At 43.5% G+C, this 17,812-nt stretch overlaps 1 protein-coding gene across 1 annotated transcript in view; it reads left to right on the top strand.

The window, feature by feature from the left end:
- Positions 1 to 17,812, top strand: part of LOC139559941 (corticotropin-releasing factor receptor 2-like) — an 89,105-nt gene that overhangs the window by 24,248 nt on the left and 47,045 nt on the right. The window lies entirely within an intron of this gene.

Genomic DNA, 17,812 nt, shown 5'->3' with positions numbered 1-17,812 from the left:
GGCCGGATGTCTACACCCCCAACCAGCAGTACTGGAGCAGTATTTTTAGGGAGGGGGTAAGAAATATAGGATTATTTTATGAGTTGTTTTCTAAGCCACTGTTATTAGTTCTAAAATATGGTGAATCAGTTGTTTGAAATGATAGTTGATGATCTACCGAGCAACTACTTTGCTCTATTCTGATTGGTCAGATGTTTGTTAATGTTGGAAGAGAACAGGAAGTAGGGCTGCTCATGTATGGCCGTATCAGTGGTCAGTTGACGATTACATCTACAAAATAATAATTGGTCTCCATCCAGTTTGTATCCACATAGAAAGTCACCCATCCACCATTGAAAGAACCCTCACACTACATGATTGTAGTTTTAGGATGACATTGTTATAATCTTGATCATGTAGCCTATTGGTATCTGAAAACAAAAAATATGTGTATGTCGGCTTGTTTCCTTGAATTAGAGGTTGTCTCAAATCAGCTATTGATTTCTTTGGGTTAACAGACAAATGATCTCTAGCGCCTGGACACACAAAGATCTGAAAGGATTTGATATAGGTTCAAGCAATATGGTAATAGCTCCACCTTGCCCCCTGATAGGGTAGGGGTTGTTTTTGGACAGGGCCCTCAGTGTTGTCAGAAACAGTTGGTATCAATAATTTTCCCTTCTAAATCTACTCAGTGACTGAATTAAGAAATCCCAACATAATCATTGTTTAAAGGGACATGTGCCACCCATATTCTTCAAATTGATCTGCTAGTTTAAAAAGAAAATATGACAGGGTTTATCTTAATAAGCTCGACAGTACAGTACATTCAAGACGATTAAATGACCTTGTCCAAGTATAGAATTTGTCTTTGAGGATTTGATCAAATATTTCTGCATTTTTCCCAAAGGTAATTTCAATCTGATTAATTGAATTAAATAAATGATTAAACAATAGTGCTGGTCAAGACCGCTTAGATAACATACATTACATTTTCATCTTCCAGATTTCCACATCTTTGACTTTGTCTTAGTTTCATGTGAAAGTATGGAGGCTTCTCTGAGAATGCTGCTCTCCAACTGTGAGGCTTCAATGGATTCTGGTGATACTTTGAGGCCATGATTTATTCAGGTCAATAACAGCTTGTTCATAATAAAATAATCCACCATATTTAAATTGCTCTCGGTGGAATGGCTAAATGAAAGTATTCCGACAGAGACGCTACACAAATAATGTGTGAATTATTTACAAAGGAGGAAAAGGCAAGCAGTTATTTCTCAAGTGAATTCGTTGATAGAATAGATGGAACAGAAGCCTAGCAACGGAACATGTACTGTGGGTGTAAGACAAAGAATAGAGTAGAATTTTGACAATTATGGTAGAGGCTGTTTCTATTGGAACTACTGATGACTTGGAACATCTCAGCTTTTGAATGGTCACCCATGGTGCTTGAGGCCTGGTAAACCTCCTAAAAAGTTTGTCCCAGATACGGACATAATCTCAGCTGTGGTCAACCCTGGCCCTGTGTTTGTTTGAAGCCCGAGGTGGGAGCTTTAGACAACACACATGAGGATATTTGAATCCTTGCCCAAGTGTAATCGTCTTTCTTAATGTGCTTTGGGAACATGAAGGGGAATGGGAAGCTTATAAGACACAGTTGTGAAACAGCTTAGTTTTGCCCAACACTTCTCCAGGCTCTCAAGGTTTGTCCATTTTTTAGTGGCCATCACAAGGCAGGAATTTTGTAAAGATATGCTCCAGTACTTTCGTGACTAAGCAATTATGTTTTTTTAAACCTCTCGCTTTGGGCTGGATGTGTCAATGTGTAGTTCATATATGCATCATTTATGAGCGGAATTACTGTATTACCTCAATTAGCCACAACATCCCTAGTTTGAAAGTGGCTTATCTTGAAGCTCTGTCGCTCCATTTCCCCTCCATTTCCCCCCCCACGTGGGCCAGCCCCTAAGAATTTAAATTCTAACCAATGAGCTTCAGCCCCTTGCATTTGAGTGACACCTAGCAAGAGGCCTGCCAGCGTTATCCAATTAGGTTGCAGGGCCCAACAGTTCAGTGGACACACCAGAGAGCGAGAGCAATGACGTGGTGAACATATCTGCACATACAGTACCAGTCAAAAGTTTGGAGACACCTACTCATTCAAGGGTTTTTGTTTATTTTTACTATATTCTACATTGCAGATAAATAGTGAAGACATCAAAACTATGAAATAATACATCTGGAAACATGTTATAAAAGTGTTAAACAAATCAAAATATATTTAATATTTGAGATTCTTCAAAGTAGCCACCCTTTGCCTTGATGACAGCTTTGCACACTCTTGGCATTCTCTCAACCAGCTTCATGAGGTAGTCACCTGGAATGCAGTTCAATTAACAGGTGTGCCTAGTTCATTTGTGGAATTTCCTTCCTTCCTTAATGCGTTTGAGCCAATCAGTTGTGTTGTGACAAGGTAGGGGGGTGTACAGAAGATAGCCCTATTTGGTAAAAGATCAAGTCTATGTTATGGCAAGAACAGTCAAATATGCAAAGAGAAACAACAGTCCATCATCACCGAAGACACGCAGAGTAGGTTCCCACTGTGAAGCATAAAGGAGGAGGTGTGTTCATTTGGGGGTGCTTTGATGGTGACACTGTCAGTGATTTATTTAGAATGCAAGGCATACTTAAAAACTTCTTAGGGTGTCACGTTCCTGACCTGTTTTCCTTGTTTTTGTATGTGTTTAGTTGGTCAGGGCGTGAGTTGGGGTGGGCATTCTATGTTATGTGTTTCTATGTTTAGGTTCATTGTCTATTGGCCTGATATGGTTCTCAATCAGGGACAGGTGTTTTATGTTTCCTCTGAGAACCATATTAAGGTAGGTTGTTCACACTGTTTGTTTGTGGGTGATTGTTCCTGTGTCTGTCGCACCACACGGGACTGTTTCGTTTTCGTTCGTTTGGTTAGTCTGTTCCTGTTCGTGCGTTCTTCGTGTTTATGTAAGTTCACATGTTCAGGTCTGTCTACGTTGTTTTGTAATCTATTCAAGTGTTCTTCGTGTTTTCGTCTTGTTTAAATAAATTCATTATGTCTGCATACAACGCTGCGTTTTGGTCCGATCCCTACTCCTTCTCCTCATCCGAGGAGGAGGAATATGACAGACGTTACATAGGGATAGGTGTCCCGCTAGCGGGAAAACTTCCGGTGAAACTGGAGGGCGTGCAATTCAAATAGATAATCATAAATATTATGGATTTTAAACATTTATGTACATGTGTCTTATATCGTCTGAAAGCTTGAATTCTTGTTCATCTAACCGCACTGTTCGATTTACAGTAGCTTTTACAGCAAAAACATGCCATGCGATTGTTTGAGGACGGCGCCCCACATCAAAATATTTTTCCACCAGCACAGGTTTCATACATTCACAAATAAGGATGAAATATTCACTGACTTTTTGAAAATGTTCCTCTGGTTTGTCATCCAAAGGGTCCCAGCTATAACATATAGTGTCATTTCATTCGATAAAATCCTTCTTTATCCCAAAAAGTCAATTTAGTTGGCGCCATCGATTTCAGTAATCTACTCGTTCAACATGCAGAGAAAGGAATCCGACAATCTACCCCTAAACTTTGTTTCAACAAGTCAAAATACGTTTCTATTTACTCCTCAGATACTATAATATTTCTTACGGAAAGAAGTATGTTCAACAGAAAACTGATTTTAGCTGGTGCGTAATGTCTTCATGGCGCGCAAACACGAATTTCCAAGACTGTGTCCTTCTGCTAAAACGGATATTTCTTATTCGTTTATGAAGTTACAAGCCTGAAACCTTGAACATGGACTGCTGACACCATGTGGAAGCCCTGAATTGAAAATTAGCTCCCTGGATGCAATATGACCTTTCTCTTGCCTTTCTAAGAGGATGGTCTCTCTCCCCAAAAAATTATTGTTGGTTGTCTTTGGATTTTCTCCTACCATATCTATTGTGTTATATTCTCCTACATTATTTTAACATTTCTACAAACTTCAAAGTGTTTTCTTTCCAATGGTACCAATTATATGCATATCATGGCTTCAGGGCCTGAGCTACAGGCAGTTACTTTCGGAACGTTTACTTTGGGCACGTTTTTTACAAGAAGATAGTTTTGGAGTTAGATAAATTTGGATTTTTCGGCAGGGAAATATACAGGATGCTACCCTCCAAATCAACTCCAAACCAACAACCTACATTTTGGACAGACCAGATACAACTTCAATTAGCACTGAGGCGTGAAGTGAAAGGTGTCAAAGTCTTTGATCCCAACACATGGCAGGAATCTCACAGGCTACCCCTCCAAAATCCAGAGGCCTTGAAGCACCCTCCTGCTGTTCATGGCCTGCCTCCAGAAATAAAGCTTCTCCCAAGTGGGTGTGACAGTTACCCCCGCTGACTGCTGCACTGCTGCTTGGATTCCACCTGGCGATCTGTTCACCTTCTGCCCTGGCTTGTCTCCCCCTGTCTGGTACAGGTACCCCCACCACACCACACCCCTCTCTACCAAGCTTTCACTCGCCTCCAGCACACAGGCACTGTTGGGGCGAGTGACTCTGAACTTAGTGGCTAACCCCAAGTCATTTTCTTTCCTTGTGCATTTTGCTATTTGCCTCATGACTCCTGCATGCTTTGTTGACTATGAACTTTCTTGTTTACCATACCATGGGACAGACTACGTTGGTTCCCACACTCGGGACTCTGACTCTCTGTTGGTTACACAGACTTTTGGCCCCCCATCCTATTCTAACCACCTCTCGCCGGCTTTGTATTCATGTTACCTGATGAAATTGCTGTATAATAGGATCCTGTTGCCATCTAATGCACACTCAAATGTCATAAATCAACACTGCAGAGCTCTCACTGTCCTATGTTGTGCCTTGATTGTAATTACTGTTGATGATATCTGTAAATGTGCATGTACACCCTGGCCCATCTACTGTTGCTAGCCCCAATTCTGACTTCTGCTCTGATATCTGTTTCACTGATTTCTGCTCTCGTAAAAGCCTGGGTTTTCTGCAATTTAACACTAAAAGCTTACTACCTAAAATAGATCAATTGAAAGTGTGGGTTCACAGCTCCAATCCAGATGTGTTGGTCATTACTGAGACGTGGTTAAGAAAGAGTGTTTTGAATACTGATGTCAACCTTTCTGGCTATAACCTTTTTCTGCAAGACAGACCTTCCAAAGGTGGGGGAGTGGCAATCTTTACCAAGGATCACCTTCAGTGCTCGGTTGTCTCCACCAAGTCTGTCCCCAAACAATTTGATTTGCTGTTTTTAAGCATTAAACTTTGAAATAGCTCTTTGTTTACTGTTGCGGGGTGTTATCGGCTTGTACCCTACCTGCCCTAAGCTCTCTCCTGGCCCATTACACTAAGTCTGAATTTGTCCTGCTAGGTGACCTAAACTGGGACATGCTTACACCACCAGACCAAGTCCTAAAGCAATGGGACTCTCTAAATCTTCCTCAGATTGTTAACAATCCCACAAGGTATGACTCCAAAAACCCAGAAAAAGCTACTCTCCTCGATGTTATCCTCACAAATAATCCTGATAGGTACCAGTCTGGTGTTTTCTGTAATGACCTTAGTGATCACTGTTTTACAGCCTGTGTTCGTAATGGCTGCTCAGTGAAATGTCCGGTCCTGATTTGTCATAGATGCTTGCTAAAACACTTGAATGAGCAAGCCTTCCTTCATGACCTGGCCTCTGTAAATTGGTATAGAATCAGCTTGATCCCCTCTGTCGAAGAAGCTTGGACCATCTTTTTTGATATCTTCAGTGATATTGTTAACAAACAAGCCCCCATAAAGATAATGACAATTATAAACAGGTTCAGCCCCTGGTTCGACCGTGATCTTGCAGAGTTACTCCACCTCAAGAATTGAAATTTGGCGCCAGGCTCGGCACACGCATATTCAGGCTGCCTGGCTCTCGTTCAGGTAAATGAGAAATAAGTGCACTCGGAAGGCCAAAGTTAGTTACTTTTTAATGAGCAGTTCTCTCTCTGTGGGTCTAACCCCAAGGATGTTCTGGTAACGGTTAAAGACCTGGAGAATAAACTCTCCTCCTCAGTTTGCCATGTCCCTTAAAGTTGATGATGTGGTTGTTACTGACAAGAAGCACATGGCTGAGCTCTTTAATCACCACTTTATTAAGTCAGGATTCCTATTTAACTTCTTGCCACTAGGGGGGTGCCATTTCGACATAGTCCAAATTCGTCTCCAAATTAAACTGCCTCGTACTCAATTCTTGCTCGTACAATATGCATATTATTATTACTATTGGATAGAAAACACTCTATAGTTTCTAAAACCGTTTGAATTATGTCTGTGGGTGAAACAGAACTCGACTTAGAGCAATTTTCCTATGTGTATGTCAGAATTCAGAATTGTACTGGCTGTTCTGAGACCTGTGTATTAATTTGCCTGTCCTCTATTGGTTGAGATGCACTGCATACGCCTTCCCCTGGGTGTCAGCGAATAGGGAGACTTGAAATGGAGTCTCTGAGTAGTTCCCAAAGGTTATAAATTGATTGGAATCACGGTGACCATTCTTTTGGATCTTCGCTCGGGCGCAAAGAGGAGCTTTGCGTATCGTTGTGGAAGCTCTGGTTTTAGCTCCTTAGATAATTCCGGTCATGTTTTTATTCGATATAAGCTTTAAAGACATAATCTTGTTATTTTGAACCGAATTATTTCAGTTTATATCAGTTTATTGCGATTTTCTGGCATTTCTTTGTGACGCACTTTCAAGAGTTGGACACTTTTCCTGTACATGCCGAACGTTAGTGGCCATTTCGACAGGACAAGAGGACATCTTTCGACCAAAAGACGATTAGACCGGAGAAAGGACACATTGCCCAAGATTCTGATGGAAGCTCAGCTAATAGAAAGAACTATTTATGCTGATAAATCGTTGTTCTGTTGAAAAATGTTAAACGCATAAGCTGCCATTTTTTTGGGGGTAGCTTTGCTTTGGCGCAACTTGTATTGCGCAGTAAGGTTAATTTAAAAAATGTAATTCAGCGATTGCATTAAGAACTAATTTGTCTTTCAAATGCTGTCCACGCTGTATTTTTTAGTCAAGTTTATGATTATTTAATGATTAGACTAAGTCACTCTCCAAGATGGCGCCCGACATTTTCTGCCCAGTTTAGCTACTTTTCTCATTGTATAACCACGATTTTTGTGGCTAAATATGCACATTTTCGAACAAACTCTATATGCATTGTGTAATATGATGTTACAGGACTGTCATCTGAAGAATTCTGAGAAGGTTAGTGAAAAAATTTATATATTTTGGTGGCGATAACGTTATCGCCCCTTTTGCATTGATTCAATGCTGGGGTGATGTTAGCTCATGTGGTATGCTAATATAACGATATATTGTGTTTTCGCTGTAAAACACTTAGAAAATTTGAAATATTGTCTGGATTCACAAGATCTGTGTTTTTCAATTGCTGTACGCTGTGTATTTTTCAGAAATGTTTTAAGATGAGTAATTAGGTAATACACGTTGCTCTCTGTAGTTATTCTAGTCGCTTTGGGTGAGTTTTGTGATAGTGGCTGCAATGTAGAACTGTGATTTATGATGGAGTAAAAAAAGTGGTGTCTTTTGCTAACGTGGTTAGCTAATAGATTTACATATTGTGTCTTCCCTGTAAAACATTTTAAAAATCAGAAATGATGGCTTGATTCACAAGATGTTGGGCTTTCATTTGCTGTATGCTGTGTATTTTTCAGAAATGTTTTAGGATGAGTATTTTGGTAATTGACGTCGGTCTCTGTAATTATTCCGGCTGCTTCCAACGCTATTTCTGATTGCAGCTGCAATGTAGAACTGTGATTTATACCTGAAATATGCACATTTTTCTAAAAAAACATATGCTATACCATAAATATGTTATCAGACTGTCATCTTATGAAGTTGTTTCTTGGTTAGTGGCTATATATATCTTTATTTAGTCGAATTAGTGATAGCTACTGATGGAGTAAAAAAATGGTGGACAAAAAAAAGTTGTGTCTTTTGCTATGGTGGTTAGCTAATAGAAATACATATTTTGTCTTCCCTGTAAAACATTTAAAAAATCGGAAATGATGGCTGGATTCACAAGATCTGTATCTTTCATTTGGTGTCTTGGACTTGTGATTTCATGAACATTTGATTATATGATATCCCTGTCGCTTTAGGCTAGGCTATGCTAGTCAGCTTTTTTGATGGGGGGGATCCCGGATCCGGGTTTGTGACTCGTGAAAGGTTAACAGCCATGCTTCCTTGCCTGTCCAACATTTCCTCATCTCCCACCACTTCTAATGCGACTAGCCCCGATGCTCCTCCCTCTTTTCCCCCTGCCCAGCTACCAAGTTTCTCCCTGCAGGCGGTCACTGAGTCCGAGGTGCTAAAGGAGCTTAAACCTGACCCCAAAAAACAATCTGGGTCAGATGGTTTAGACCCTTTCTTCTTTAAGGTTGCTGCTCCTATAATCGCCAAGCCTATCTCTCCTCTCTGGGGAGGTTCCCATTTCTTGGAAGGCAGCCACGGTTAGTCCTCTATTTAAAGGGGGAGATCAAGCTAACTGTTATAGGCCTATTTCTATTTTGCCCTGTTTATCAAGTGTTGGAAAATCTGGTCAATAATCAACTGACTGGCTTTCTTGTTGTCTATAGTATTCTCTCTGGTATGTAATCTGGATTCCGTTCAGGTTATGGATGTGTCCCTGCAATCTTGAAGGTACTCAATGATATTACCATTGCCCTTGACTCTAATCAATGTTGTGCTGCTATTTTTATTGACTTGGCCAAAGCTTTTGATATGGTAGACCATTCCATTCTTGTGGGCCTGCAAAGGAGTATTGGTGTCTGAGGGGTCTTTGGCCTGGTTTACTAACTACCTCTCTCAAAGAGTGGAGTGTATAAAGTCAGAACATCTGCTGTTTCAGCCACTGCCTGTCACCAAGGGTGTACCCCAAGGCTCAATCCTAGGCCCCATGCTCTTCTCAATTTACATCATCAACATAGCTCAGGCATAGCTAGCTAAAGTTAACCAAATAGGTTCAATGTTAGCTAGTTAGCTAACATTAGGCTATAACTAGTAATGCGAAATGGCATTCTGAGATAACATTACTACACACAGATCATAAATGTAATGTTAGCAAGCGAGCCAGCCATCTAACATCAGCTAGCTAGCTAACAGTAAGTTTTAACTTGCAATGAAAACATTTTAAGCTTTAGCCCCCACCCAAACTTTGACCTTTTTACTCACCCTAGCAGAGCTGGTTAGGCTGTTTTCATGTTATCCAGAGCGTTGGTGACTGTAACTGTGCTTCTGGCAACAATTTAATTACGGTGTTGAGCATTCGTAAATTCATCAGTGATTCTGTGCACACTAAGATGAGAGTGCTCTGAAACAGTTGTTGCAGTGACATTCTATTGAAATGGATACTTGCATAGTGGAGCCTTTTAAGTTATACTACGCAACACTGACCAACTCAAATAGACAGAAGCGTGCTATATGACAGACCAATCCAAACTTATATCTTGGCATGTCCAGCCCACTCATTATCTCAGCCAATCATGGCTAGCGGGAAGGTTGCTCACCTATTCTGTGGCTTAACCAACTAGGCTCTTAATTTTACAATTTTATTTGTATTTACAGATGGCATACACGTTTGTTGTTAAGGCACATGAAAGTTCACATGTTGGAGAAGGAATTTCTGACCAAAAAACGAATTTCGATTTCTTTTAAAGTTTCCGTTCAAACGGATCTCCTGTGAAGTAGTGACCCGTGACATACGCCTAGTTTCCTGAAACGGGTCACATATGTGGTAACACCTTCAAGACTGTTGGAAAAGCATTCCAGGTGAAGCTGGTTGAGAAAATGCCAAGAGTGTGCAAAGCTGTCATCAAGGCAAAGGAATCTAAAATCTCAAATATGTTTTGTTTATGTTTAACACTTTTTTTTGTTAATACTTGATTCCATATGTGTTATTTCATAGTTTTGATGTCTTCACTATTATTCTACAATGTAAAGAAAAACCCTTGAATGAGTAGGTTTGTCCAAACTTTTGACTGGTACTGTATGTGACTGTATGCAATTTACAGGGAACACTTTTGGCTCATGAGTGCTACTTTTATAACTACTGTCTAAAAAGTATACAAAAGTACCGGGGGCTCTGGTGTGAAGTTGTTTTTGGAAGACTTTAAATTGGGGCTTTGTATATTGACTGTGTGGTTCACAGTGTGCCTATTGTGGTGTTGTTTGCTTTACTTTGAGTTTCAAATAGCTAATCACATGCAGTGAGATTCCCAACACCTTCCCTGAAATGCTCCAAGTAATTCTGCTGAAATGTAATCTCTTTGCCATTGATTTCACAAATACAAACATCCCAGAATGACAAGGACCGAGAACATTTCTATTTCTCAAGACTAAAACTAATTGTGTTGATGTCACTGGATATCTTACAGAGCATTTGACTTTGTCTGCCCTTACGGAACTACACTGAACAAAAATATAAATGCAGCAATTTCAAAGATTTTACTGAGTTAAGAGTTCATAAGGAAATCAGTCATTTGAAATAAATGCATTAGGCCCTAATCTATGGATTTCACATGACTGTGAATACAAATATGCAGATACCTTAACAATAAAAAGTAGGGGTGTGGATCAGAAAAAAATGGTATCTGGTGTGACCAACATTTGCCTCATGCAGCACGACACATCTCCTTCGCATAGAGTTGATCAGGCTGTGACCTGTGGATTGTTGTCCCATTCTTATTCAATGGCTGTGCAAAGTTGCTGGATATTGGCATTAACTGGAACACGCAGTCATACAAGTCAATCCAGAGCATCCCAAACAGCTCAATGGGTGACATGTCTGGTGAGTATGCAGGCCATGGAAGAACTGGGAAATGTTCAGCTTCCAGGAATTGTGTACAGATGGGGCCGTGCATTACAATGCGGAAACATTATCATGCTGGACGTACTGCCAAATTCTATAAAACGACGGAGGTGGCTTTTGGTGGAGAAATTAACATTCTATTCTCTGGCAACAGCTCGAGTGGACATTCTTGCAGTCAGCATGCCAATTGCACACTCCCTCAAAACGTGAGACGTATGTGGCATTGTGTTGTGTGACACAACTCCACATTTTAGAGTGGCCTTTTATTGCCCCCAGCACAAGGTGCACCTGTGTAATGACCATGCTGTTTAATCAGCTTCTTGATATGCCCAACCTGTCACATGGATGGATTATCTTGGTAAAGGAGAAATGCTCACTTACAGGGATGTAAACAAATGTATGTACACCATTTGAGAGAGTAAGCTTTTTGTGTATGGAACATTTCTGGGATATTTTAATTCAACTCATGAAACATGGGACCAACACTTTACATGTTGCAATTATATTTTTGTTCAGTATAACATAGCCCATCTCTGAACGAGCTGAGGAGAGTTTGGTCATTGAAACACCGTATGAGATAATGAATCAACGCTAGCTCTTACTCGAACATAAATGCATTTTTCTGTATTGAATATAGGCTTGGGGCCAAACAAGTCTGAGTCATTACTTTATAGCCCTCCATGATGTGGTATTTCCTTTATTACATTGTGCAATAGCTCATTTTATTAGGCTATGTGTTTTCACGCACGAAAGTATTTAATTATTTTAAAATCTTCACACAAACGGAATACTTTTTGTTGTGAGTTTGGGTTCTGGAAATATGGTTGAATGCACATGATCTCTACAAAGCAACAGTTTTTTGGGGGCATCAATTGGACCTGAAACATGCTGATGTTTTTTAAACAGTGCTTTCATGTTGCACTGAGAGGAAAGCCTTGGGGAATTGGAAGTGGAGCGATCACACTGAATACGTACATCTGTGTTTTCATGACAATGCATTCTCCAAAGACCAATTCGTAGGGTCAGTGAACACAAGACAGTAAGAACTTCAAAACATTTTATTTCAACTCTCCGTTTTTATCTCTCCGTTTTTATTCAGTGTCCACGGACGCCTAGACACTATATTCTGGCGTCCCATTGTGACATAGCTACGCTGCTCTGAGACCACGGTCTGCTGGTTACGCACATCCCGACCACGCACCTCCCCAAAATTCCCAACCGATGTGTCTACTGATTTGAATGTGTTGACAGTTGGAGAAATTGCTTGAGCCACGCTGAGAATTTGAAAAATATGAAAGCCAATGGTCCGCTATTCTAGACCACTGCTGTGCGTACACGTACACATTGTGGACTCTAATAGGCGTCTAAGGGATCTATATTTGAATCTTATTGCATCACCAAATCAAGCCAATACATAACCTGTGAGGGTATACAGTTTGTCCCTTACTATCAGATGTATTTTATTTAGAAGAAGAAAACAAAGACTTTTAAGGGTGGGGGTTCACTAAATATGGTGTGTATGTACAGTGACTTCTTGCAGTGATTCTAGACTATGTTGATCATGCTGTGAGCCTATAGTTCTCACAACTGTATGAATATCAGCATGTTGTCTGTGCAAATCTATACATGACATACTCATCTTGACCTCAATAATGGAAGGAGCATTCTTGTGTGCTACACTATACATAAAGACACTACAAAATACAGGTTAGTGAGGGCTCGGTATAACCTGAACCCTCGTGAGAGAACCCTCGCGTGAGAGCCCAGAGGTTCCACGGATGGACCTATAGGGATGACGAATCACCTAGAGGACAAGCGTTCCAGTTAGTCCGCATAGTGAAAGGCTGGCTGGGGTCTGCCCGGTCCGTAGCGGAACTACTGGAGACACTCGAGGTCGACAAGTGCTTGAGAGAGCTGCCGCCGACCTTACTAAGAACAGTAAGCCAGAGCAACCCCCAGACAATGGATGCCCTAGTCAAGGCTATTGAGACCTGTAGGGCTACAGAGTCCCTTGTAGAGGCCGGTAGGCGTGGGAAGCCGGCACAAGAAGCCCTACTACGAGTGGCGAGGAAGAGAGAGAAGCTGCCACCAGAGAGGGAGAGAACGAGACATGAACCTGTTCCCCGCACGGTCTGGTGTTTTAAATGTCAAACCCTAGGACACATCTCACAACACTGCCCGAAAACGGATGAGCCCATGCCCACCGAGTCCCCTAACCCGAGCCCCGGTTCCACTCAGGCAAGGGACATTCCTCGTCAAGCGCCCTGCTGGCAGGCAGAGACGGCCCCAGCCCGGCACATTCCGGTGAAAATAGGCGGAACTGAAACATTTCCTGGACTCCGGCAGCATGGTCTCCCTCAGTCAAAGGGATATACAGGACGACTGGACAGTGCTTGAAGGGGAAGTGAAGGTATCATGCATACACGGCGACGTCCAGGAGTACCCCCGGGCCCGAGTAAAGATGACCACACCTGTGGGAAAGGTCACTATGGTTATGAGCCTGTCATCGAACTTGTCAGTTCCCGTCCTCCTCGGTCGTGACTGCCCACTCTTCCACTGGTGTGGGCCAATGCGGAGAAGCATGAGAGGGGCCGACAAGAGAAGAGGAGCTCACAGCACCGCATGGACCTGGCACATAACCTGGTTGCCCGCCATAAACTCTGGGGAAAGAAGACTAGACGGTCTACTAGGGGAACAGGAGAAGCTGGAGGAGGAATCCACACGACTGCTGTGGGGGGTCTTCGAAGAGATGTGCCAGGGAATCGAGAGCCAAGGCGAAGAGGGATCCAGCCAGGCAGACGAGGATAGGAAGGCAGGAGGAAAGAGAACGGCTTCGACAGATCTTCGCTGAGTCCACACCAGAGGAGTCCTGGCCGTGGTTTGACACGAAGACCAACGACGGCGACATAGATCGCCCCCCACCCCGTCTGATGGCTACAGCAGTGTCCCTTTCCGAAGACCTTATGGGTCAGTTTGGCACGGCCCAACAGCGAGATCCGGAGGTGCTAAGGCTTATGGTCAAAGTGGCAGTTATTGATGGGAAGAGGCTACAGGATGAGGGTGAGTTACGTTTCCCATATTTTGCGATATGTATGCCTATTATATTGGGTATGTAGGAGGAGGGAGGGGGAGTTTGAACTATTGGTAGTACCAAAGTCATGTCAAGACACTGTGCTGCACTTTGCCCACTCCCATGTCTTGGGCGCACATTTAGGATGGGAGAAAACGGCTGAGAGGGTACTCACCCGGTTCTACTGGCCGGGGGTGACCAGAGATGTAGACAAATATTGCAGGTCATGTGACAGGTGTCAATGTACGGCCCCCAAGGCCCATTTTTGCAATCCCCTGATAGCTCTTCCCATTATAGAAACGCCATTCGAACGGATTGCCATGGACCTAGTGGGGCCGCTGCCATGGTCAGCCCGAGGACACCAATACATCCTCGTAGTAGTGGACTACGCGACCAAATATCTAGAGGCTATTCCATTACGCACCATGGCGACGAAAGGCATAGCCAAGGAGCTGGTCATGTTGTTTTCGCGAGTAGGATTACCCTCGACTATTTTAACAGATCAAGGCACTCCCTTTATGTCGCGGCTCATGAAAGACCTTTGTAAGCTATACAGTGTAGAGCAGATTAGAACGAGACTGACTGTGCGAGAGGCTGAATAAAACCATCAAGAGCATGAGAAGACGTGTAGTGGATAAGAACGGGAAAAATTGGGACATGCTGTTGCCCCACCTCATGTTCGCCCTGCGCGAAGTTCCTCAAGCCTCTACCGGGTTCTCCCCCCTTCAAGTTGTTGTACGGGCAACCATGCAGAGGAATTTTGGATTTAGCAAAAGAGCCTGGGAGAACCAACCATGTCCCTACCGCTCGTTCATTGATTACGTAGTCCTGATGCGGGATAGGATGGCCGCTATATGGCCGGTGGTTAACGAGCACATGGGGCGAGCCCAGGCTGCGCAGTCACTGTCCTACAACTGAACAACCCAACACCACACTTTCAAAACAGGGGACAAGGTCCTCTTGTTAGTGCCAACTCCGCAACACAAACTCCTAGCACAATGGCAGGGTCCCTATGAGGTGTTAGATCAGGTGTCCCCGGTGACCTACCCGGAGGCCGGGCGGCACCGAGCCGTGCAGATTTACCACGTCAACTGTTGAAGTTGTACACGAGAGGGAGGCGCTGGTATTATATGGGGGAAAGGGGAAGGACGAGGCAAAGCCAGTGGAAGTCCCCATGGGAACCAAGTTAACGGCACAACAGGAACAGGACTTAACGGCGTTGGTCAGACAAAGCAGGAGAGTTTTCTCGCCCATTCCAGGTAGCACTAACCTGATCCAGCACCATATCAGGACAGACCCCAGGGCCAAAGTATGTTTAAGGCCGTATAGAATCCCCGAAGCTAGGAGCAAGATGGCACATGCCGCAGTGGGAGAAATGGTACAACTAGGTGTGGTGGAGCCGTTCACAAGTGCCTGGTCTAGCCCAATCGTGCTGGTGCCAAAATCTGATGGGTCAACACGGTGTTGTAAGGACTTCAGGGCCCTAAATGCTATCTCCCGATTCTATGCCTACCCCATGCCACGCGTCGACGAGCCCATAGAGCAGTTAGGGAAAGCCAAGTACATTTCCACCTTAGACCTAACGAAGGGCTATTGGAAAGTTCCATTAGCCCCGGAGGATCGTCACAAGACCGCCTTTGCCACGCCGGAGGAGCTTTTCCAATACGTCCGGATGCCGTTCGGTCTACATGGAGCGGCAGCAACGTTCCAATGACTGATGGATACCCTGCTTAGACACCATTAGGCTTCGCAACCGCCTCATACACACGGAGGACTGGGACATCCACCTAAATAAGGTACGAGCTGTGTTGGCGAGCTTGGAGGTGGCCGGGCTTACGGACAATCCTAAAAAGTGCCACCTAGGCTTAAACGAAGCTGAATACTTGTTGTACACTATCGGCAGTGGCCTCATCTAACCCCAGAAGGAGAAAACACAAGCGCTGCGGGACTGGCCCAGACCCGCTAATAAGAAGGTGGTGCGTGCCTTCCGGGGACTGACAGGATACTATCGGCACTTCATACCAAACTATTCCACCATATCAGCGCCACTGACCGACCTGACCCGAAAATCAGAACCAGTGCGGGTGGTATGGACCGACAGGGCCGGAAAAGCTTTTAATGAACTCAAGACTGTGTTATTCATGAACCCTGTTTTGAGGATGCCAGACTTTAACATGCCTTTTACTGTATTCACAGACGCATCAGACACAGGGATAGGGGCCGTGTTGTTGCAGGGGGAGGGGGAGGAGGAACACCCCCTTGTGTATATCAGCCGTAAGCTGTCCCCAAGGGAGTGAAACTATGCTACTCTGGAGGGAGAGGCGCTGGCGATTAAATGGGCGCTAGGGTATCTGAGGTACTACCTCCTGGGGAGAAGTTTCCGCCTGGTCACCAACCACACCCCCTCAAGTAGATGGCGGGACAGCGGGACAACAATAGCCGGATAACCAGGTGGTTCCTAGCACTGCAGCCGTTTAAATTCGAGGTGGTTCACAAGCCCGGAAAACTTTCTCGCCGAGACCTAGTATGTCAGGCTGGCGCGATCCCCCCCCCGCCCTCTCCTGGAGGTGGGCCGCAGTATAGCCACTACTGATGAGCTCACCTGAGGCTAATTGACTGATTATCGATGGCGCTAAGGACCTGACTGAAGTGGCAGAGGGGGGAGAGTGATTATGAGCCGGAGACTATGGTGAATTCAAGGACAGTAGGATGCCCAGTAGGATGCCCGGTTCGGCTCAAGCTGTTGGATTGGCGTGTGGTACCAACTGTTAGGTTTTTGGGGGGGGTTTTGTTTGATAGCCTGGCCTTTGTTTGTACGGTCCCGGGGAGAGTTGAAAGAAGAACTCCCAATACAATTTCCTTCTTTTTGTTGAAGTTACGTCTCTGCGTCTCATTTTGTGCTGTCCCGCCCAGGTTTTCGTCAGTGAATAGGTACGGCCTTTCACAGTACTTAAGAAGTACAGTCTGGATTGGCCGTTTTTGTAGACACTGATAATTCTCCTTCCAGTTCAGTTTGTTGTCCACTATTACACCCAGGTACTTATAAGAGTCAACACTGCCAATTTCTTCACAATTAATAGAAGTGGGATTAAAAACAGCTTTATTTTTCCTAAAATCTACCACTAGCTCCTTGGTTTTCAGTGCATACAGGTCTAAGTAATTGGCTTCAAACCATTTCACAAATGACTCTGTTATATCCCTGTGATGAGCATCTCATGACACAGGTAGTGAGCAAGGTACATTGTACCAATCACCCTGCAGGAAAGAAACACAGAACCAACAGGTGGAGTCTTGGGTGGTGTTGGATGCAAAAAAAATGCAACCCCTTAGTATCGAGTAACCAACAGCAGTAGAGGCAGCAGAGAATGAGTGAGTAAAACTGATCCGCTAAAAAGACCGCCATATTAAGGTAGGAAGTGTTTGTAGAATATGGTTGGTGTGACGTCAGCTGATGCATCGCTGAAGCCAATACTAGGGTTGCCTGTATGAACTAGCGCTGCACTTGATTGTTTTCTGTGTTAACTGAGTAATTGGATGCTAGTTAGTTATCCTGACTGATCAGTTAATATGAGAAGTAACAAAAAAAATGATATGCTGTTCATGTCTATTATTGTGCCCATTTTGCATTTTACACCCGTAGAATGTGTGAGTGAATTTGCTGTAGAATATGCTTTTTCATCCCTACAGTGAAATCCACAGTCCCTGTCCTCTTTTGTTTAACCAAAGAGAGATTTTGGTATTTTGTCAGCGGAACAATCTCTTCACACCATTTTGTACACTCTAAAATTATTTCCTGTCGACTTCCACACAGAGGCATTGCATTTT

This window comes from Salvelinus alpinus, chromosome 30, assembly GCF_045679555.1.
Source record: "Salvelinus alpinus chromosome 30, SLU_Salpinus.1, whole genome shotgun sequence".
Classification (NCBI taxonomy): Eukaryota; Metazoa; Chordata; class Actinopteri; order Salmoniformes; family Salmonidae; genus Salvelinus; species Salvelinus alpinus.
This window is presented reverse-complemented; position numbering and strand designations above follow the sequence as displayed.